General features: G+C 47.4%; 1 pseudogene; it reads left to right on the top strand.

Moving 5' to 3' along the window:
- Positions 1 to 4,828: 4,828 nt before the first annotated feature.
- Positions 4,829 to 5,385, top strand: LOC125553482 (annotated as a pseudogene).
- Positions 5,386 to 7,488: the final 2,103 nt, after the last annotated feature.

The following is a 7,488-nucleotide window of genomic DNA, read 5'->3' as shown; positions in this document are numbered from 1 at the left end:
ATGGCTTCAACTGACATATCAATGTCAGGCAGAAAGATCCGATGATTGCGAGCAGATGGCTGATAGGTGACAGCTGAGTGTAGTTTGATCAGCCGCATTATCCATGGAGTGTAAAACTTCAAGCCAAAAAGATCAGATCCTGATGCAGCAAGTTAACGGATGAAGAAGTCTTGTGCATTAATGCATTTGCCGTGAAGAATATGAAAGACCAAAGTCTTCATTGCACCTTCCAGCTTTGCATGTGGAGAATGTCCTTTGATGGGCCAAAGAGTTTGCCTTATAATGTGATAGATAGTGCGTGGCAGATACTCAAGGTCTTCAACAAAGAACTCCTTAGGATATGTAGCATCTGGAGGCAAAGGCTTCATCATGCTAAGCATCTGACTCATGTTTGGTTCAGGCTTCTGAAAGATGCTCTCCATGGCTGCACTGTGAAGCTGACAACCAGGTTCATAAAGATCTCCTGGAGTGGGCAGACCAGTGAGCTCAATGATATCAAAGGCTTTGGCTTCGTGATGAACATGGCCGGTCATCCACTCAAGGACCCACGTCTTCGGATCTCTGTTGTAGCCACGAATATGAAGAGTGGCATAGAATTGGAGCAGCAATTCTTCATTCCAGTGCTCCTTGTCGGTGACGAATGGCAACAATCCAGACTCTTTGAAGCAATCCAGAGCTTCTTCCAAGCAAGGCAGACCAGTTATGGCTTCAGTGTCAAGACGCATATGTGGGAAAATGCGACCTTGATTGTACAGAATGCATGAGTAATAACTTTGCTGCTGATAGCTCCAGAACCGATCAGAAGATATTCTTCCCCTTGAGTAGGGGTTCTTGGCGCTATTGAAGAAGGTGTTGTGTGCTTTGAAGCCGTTGACATTAAAAGATCCGGGTGCCGATGCAGGACCTGGAAACCTGGGCAACCTTGGCATTGGCTTCTGTACCTGAGGCCTGTGCTCAATGTGATAGTCAAACTGAGGACCAGCAACAGGTGGAGGAGTCAGAAGAGGCCATTTGACAGTGAGAAGTTGGCCATAGTTGAATGCTTGCTCGATAGTGTGTGGCCTTGGTGGCAGAACGGGAGCAGTGGCATCAACAGAGGCGTCAGGCTGCACATCTATTGCAGTTGCATCATTGGCTTCATTGGCCTCTGGCACATTGGTTGGTGCAGGCTCCACATTTGCTTCAGCCATGACTACGTCATTGGCTTCATTTGTGTTGGTGGTGGCAGCCTCAAGATTCTCAACCTCCACTTGATGAGCTGGAGGGTCGGGCACAGACACGTTCACTTCAGGAACAGCTTCTTCAGAGTTTGGGGGTGTAGGGACACGATCTTCTTCTTGTTTGTCATCAGCTGATGCAGCCGGATTGTCTTCAGCACCTTTGGCTTCAGACTCAGAGACAGTCACAGTAGGAGTGGCATCTGGAAACACTTGACGTGCAACAGATTGGTGGTGCACTTCTCCTTCTGGAACGCTCGGAAGAGGGACTTGAGACCTCGGTCCTTTGCGAAGCCTGCGTAGCACTGGCGACGCCTGTGGAGATGGAGTTGGCTGGGCCTCAAAGTCATCCTCTTCTTGCACTGATGGGGTTGCTTGGGGAGAGCTTGGAGTGTCTTGTCTCTGTGGGTGATCAGCCCACGATGCATCCTGAGCAGTTGGCGTCAGAGGACGACCAATGCTGATGAGTTTGCTGTGCGTAAGCACAGGCGATGATACCAGTTGGTGCTCGATCTGAGGAAGGACTTCATCATCTTCAACATTGTCATGATGACCAATGTCTTCAGCAGCGGTGGGGTCAACTGCTAGAATGTCTTCAGCATCAGGAGCTTCTGTGGAAGCAGGCTCATGAACAATTAGTTGGCGCTCATGGTGTTCAGATGCAGGGCAAACCATTGAGATAGGTTCAACAACTAAGGGCTCTGTGGGAGCAGCCCGATCCTTCTTGGTTTTGCGCTTCTTCTTAGAGGGAGCGACATCAGAAGCTTCAGGATTTTTCCTTTTTCTGGCTTCAGCCTCGGCAGTCCTTATCTTCTTTAGTTCTGAAGCGGTTGACCTGACCTTTGGCTTCGAGCCAGTCATGCTGCTTGGGAAGACTATGCGAGGTTCTTCCTGCCTTGAAGGTGCAGATTGGTCAGTTGAGGGCTTCTTCTTCTTTGGAGCCATTCTTGGGTCAATGCCAGGACGACCAAGAGCCTTGCGCTTCTCAGCCTCATTGTAGGCTTGCACACACTTGTCAGCCAGGCTCTTCATGCGCTCACGAGAACCTTTAGCTTCTTCACGCTTCTTGAGGAAGGCTTCCTTGAGCTCGTGCAGCATAATCTTGAAGTTTTTCACATCTTGCACGCTGAGCTTGGCCATGTGCTTCTTGAACTGAGCTTTCTCAAAGTCGATCTTTTGCTTCAGTTCAACGATGCGCTGAGCTAGAGCTAGCTCTGAAGAAATGGCGCCAGTGAAGGCGACACTGAGGCCAATTGGAAGTTGCAGATCTGCAAAGCTGAGGTTGGGCGTGTCAAACCACTCATCAATGAAGTTATGGATGATTGCCACATCAAAGAGAGGCAAATCATTGAAGATCTCTGCTTCCTCCTTGCTCTTGATCAGTTGCTCAAGAGCGTCATCTGCAAGCTCTTCATCGCTGGACAGATCAATGACGTCATTGCGCAGAATAGCAGCAGCAGTCAGTGCCTGATCAGTATTCTTTCTCATCTCAGCCTTCTTGGAGATACGTGAGAGATCTTCAGACTGCACACTGTCTTCAAGAGGTGCAGTAGACAGTGGCTTCGCCCGTAAGATTTTTGGTGCTGAGGCAGACTTTGAAGCTTTAGCCTTCTTCTGCTTCTGCGGCTTCGGTGGTGCAGGTGCTTCGTCAGATTCAGCATCATCTGCAGGTTGAGCCACGACTGCCCCTTGAACCATAATATGAGTGATGAGACCTTCTAGGTTGTAGAAGGGCCCAACCAGATTGGGTTCAACTTCTCGTGTGCCATCAGCACGTGGCGCAGAGGGGCCTGGGTTGAAGTCTAATCCCAATGACTTCTTGTTTTCCTTGGCAGAGTTCTGTGCAAACTGATAGTTGCGCTTGAAGAGATTGTCTTCGCGACACCATAACAGAGAGGATGGGTCGGCATTAGCAGGCTGAGGTCCACGAAGCATGCATGGGTAAAAGCCTTGAGCAATAGCTTCGGACTGTGATTTGGGTTGAAGACCTTTGTATATGATATCTCCCCATGGTCCCTTGATGGCACTCTTCTCAGCATATTCGTCGGTGACGAATCTGTACTTGAACCATTCCTCTGCCCAATGTCTTCGAATCCATTGGATTTGGTTCTTGCGTTCTCCATAGGTTTCTTCTGGATCTGACTTGTATTGCTCATATAGATCTGGTAGCAGGTCCTTAGCAGTGTTTCCACGGTGATGTCTGCCTCCCTTCCTTGTAGATTTCTCTGTAGCCATGAACTTCAAACTGAATGGCTTCAACATGTTCAAAGGTTTCAGAGGCTTCCTCCTGCGGGTCAAACAGGAACTGGCTTCGGGAGAATTTATATGATGCTGTAACAATTCTGCAAATGAATGCAGACTATGAGAACCAAGGGATTCTCCCACGGACATGTACCTGTGACAGCATTAAGGTGCGAGGGAAGGGGAAGAGGTCATATGCATTCTCAGAAGATTTTGAAGATAAATCAGTTTAGAAGACATTGACCTCATCATGCAAAGGCATTCACTCATAGATAAAGAGTTGGTTCCAGATTTGTACGAATCCACGGATCAGTACAAGTGAGGAATCTAACTACTTTGTGAAGCATAAGTGAACATACTAGGCATATTATGAGATGCAGTATGAAATAGATCCAACTTGTGTGAATAGAAACTTCTTGTGGCAGAAAGTGATGAATCTATAGGATCAAAGGGGCCGTAAAAAGGAAGTTTTATTTACCACACGAAGAACTGCTAGACGGAGTGGAAGAGGAGGCCGAGCAGTTCGATCGTCCGTGCCCTAACTTGGCGACGGAGGACACCTACGGCGGCGGCGGAGAAGACGATGTCCGCGGCCGGCGTGAAGACGGCGTCGGAGAGGTCGCGGCAGCTAAGCGCTTCGTCGCCGGTGTCGTCGAGGGCTAGCGGTGGCGCTAGGGTTTGTGCGAGAGTGGAAGAAAGGATAATGACTGTGGTGAGGCGTGTATTTATAGGGACAGGGACGGCACAGTGTTATTACACAGGTGCCCCCGACGATTCACATCTGAAGAACATGTGGCCATCATGCAACATATCGAAGGTTGTTCCACGTTCCCACACACGTCTGGATTGTCGGGTGGTCGTTCCTACTTCTCCGGGTTTCAAGTGAAGGAATTAGCATTGAAAATGGACTTAATGTTTGTCTCTGTATCTTCTGCTGACAAGGACGCAGAGAAGACATTCGACAGTTTCAAGAGAATGCATATGATTTGGACAGATAGAGTTTGAGATAGAAAGCATAGAGAGGTTAGGATCCGATCACATTCACTTAGTTCAAAAGATTCAACAAGAAGACATAGCTATAAGTGAATGCTGTAGAGGACAGAACACTAGTATATATATACATCTAGGCTATTCTGTTATGCGTAACAGAATATTATTCTGTTACCCTACTTGAACTGATGGTTTCAGACGGTTGTACTGATGATTTTCATCTCATTGAACTCTGAGCTATTTTTCTCTACAAGAGCGCGCACGACATGGCGTGGGCGAGAAGCGGAAGGAGCAGGGCGCCTCTTGCATTGCGGCCCTTGCGCACACGCGGTAGAGTGGCGGTACAAGTCCACACGCAGGCGGCGATGGGAGCATGAGAGAATGCAGGGGAAGCAGAGAAGCACGCGTCCATGGCAGCAGGGGACTTGGCGCAGCAACGGCGAACCGAGCGGAAAAGAGAAGAGCTCGATCACGTCGTACGTCGCTCGGCCGATCGAGATGTACCAGGCGATCCCCTACAGCGCCGGCCGGCTGCCGGCGTGCCTGCAGCAGTCCGAGCAGGCCGAGGGCGTGGCCGGCCAGGAGGGCGGGCTCGCGGCTCGCCGACATGGCGGCGAGGGGCGACGGCGGGGAGGTGGTGAGGAGGGCGGTGGCAGAGAGCCTGGTGCTGGTGGTGGGGAGGCGCGGGTGCTACCTCAGCCACGTGGTGAAGCAGCTGTTGCAGGGGCTCGGGGTGAACCCCGCCATGCACGAGGTCACCGAGGAGGCCGAGCTCGCTGCAGCGGTGGCCGGGAACGCTGGAGGCAAGGCCGTTGTCGCGCTGCTGGCGGTGTTCGTTGGTGGGAGGAACCTTGGCGGGATCGATCGGCTCACGGCCGTGCACATCTCCGGAGAGCTCATGCCCATACTCAAGGACGCCGGCACGCTCTGGCTCTGAGTCTCTGACTCTGAGCAAAACCAAAGATGCATTCGGGACGGGGTACTACGGACGTACGAACAACCATTTGATCATGAGTTAAACTTCTTTTCAATTCTCTTTTTGACTCTTGATGAGATTATGTGAGTTACTACTGCTCGATCTTCAGTCCCTCTTGATTGGGATCAATAATGGAGTACCAGCTTAGCTATAGTTAGGCCTAAATTCTTTTGATTAGGGTAGGAAAAATTAGGAACTATTGTGCCATCTCGTGCTTATTTTCGACCACACGCTTGTAAATACATGGATGAGTGAAGAGGGGTGTACTATTTAGCACTGTATAAATCATGTTCCTTTCATCTTGCACATTAGTTTTCTAGATGCCAATCCATTTTGTCTTTGAAGGTTTCTTCTAGCAGGCTTATCATGTTATCACGAAATGGCACTATGTTGGATATTTGTAATCCATGAAGGGGTGCTTGTTTGTTGCAGCTGATTTCCCTCTCTCTTCTTCTATAGTACTCCTATTTATCATAGATTAATTTTAAATTCTTCTGAAAATAGATGACTCAAACTGATCTCCAATTTTTGGGTTTGTACTGAGCGGTTTTCATATACTAGACTTTACTCTGTTTTTTCCGTAAGATTTTCCTCGTACTTTCCAACGATCTATGGTATCATTGTCCCCGAACTTGCATGATTTATATAGTTGAACTGAATGACATTTTTTTCAAAAAGAAAATATTTATTTGCAACGGTGTTTTGGACTTCTCTCATTTTACGACCTAAACATTTATCATTTGAATTTTCATATAGGGTTTTCTTTCCGCTTGAGCTTTTTTCGCGTCCCAAGCATGGTGCCGGGGCATGGTGCGTGTTATAGGGTTTTCTTTTGAACTCCCATTGTAGTAATACATGGACTTATGAGATGATAGTAATTCTTGGACTAGCACACGACGGTAGAGCACACACGATAAACATTCTGAAGTCGTCTAAGCTACAACATTTGGGGCGCGAGCAACAACGGCGGCGCTCGCGGCGGCACTCGTACTAATCTATGTGTGTGTTTGTACAGAGGAGGTATTTTTTCATAGAGTAATTTTGAATGGTTCTGAAAAAAGTACTTGAACTGATGCCCGTATGGGTTTGTACTGAGGGTGTTTTCGCATACTAGACTTCACTTTTTTTGGTATGGATTTTCCTTGCAACTTTTCAATGGTTTACGGTTTTCATAGTCCTCGAACTTGTGTGGATTATATCATTATCATTGAAATGAATGCTATTTTTTGAAAAGAAAATGTTTTGTGTTTTTTTAACTCAATTTTTTTGCTACGATGTTTTGGACTTCTCGCGTTTTGCGACTTCAACTTTTACCATTTAAATTTTCATGGGTTTTTTATTTTGTTTGAGCTTTTTCCCAAACTTATCTGAGACTTCGTGTTTGAACATACAACCGATGAGACTAGATCAAACATTTTGATGGAAACAGTAGTTCAAACATTAAAAAGTGCAGAAACGGTAGAAAATTTTAGTTCAGTTACTCTTGCTCAATCACAATCGGGCAGGCCCTGCTCCACACCACCTACCAAGACAGAAACGCTACACCAAACATGTGTTGGACTTACGTAGAGGAAACTGGCATATAGTGCAAAAGAAATGAGACACGTCACAATGTTATAACCGATGAGACTAGATCAACCACAAAGAAGTGTAGCCATGTTCTTGGCAAACCAAACCAAATCGTCTCAGGTTTCGATTATCTAACATGAACTAAAGATATCCGGAACACACACGATGTCTGCAAAAGCTTCATCAGAAGCAAACTCACAGCAGGTTCCCATGAGTCTGAATTAACAAGGGTGGCATGGCACCAAGTTACTGCACCAGCTTAATTCCTATGTACTACATACTGTACTTAGCAGTGGTGGTGCCACTAGCGGCGGAGGTGATGTTATCTATGATGCAAAGATGACACTCTCAGGACCTCCTCTTCCTCTTCTTCTTGTCCTTGGACTTGGTGCATGCGTTCTTGAGCTGCAATGGAACACAACACCGTCAGCCATCTCAATGGATCACATCATATAAAAATAAATCGAATTTTAGCAACCATGGGTGGAGGATGAG

The sequence above is a fragment of the Triticum urartu genome, chromosome 4 (assembly GCF_003073215.2).
Source record: "Triticum urartu cultivar G1812 chromosome 4, Tu2.1, whole genome shotgun sequence".
NCBI lineage: Eukaryota > Viridiplantae > Streptophyta > Magnoliopsida > Poales > Poaceae > Triticum > Triticum urartu.
The sequence above is the reverse complement of the archived record's forward strand: the minus strand, read 5'-3'. Positions and strand labels throughout refer to the sequence as shown.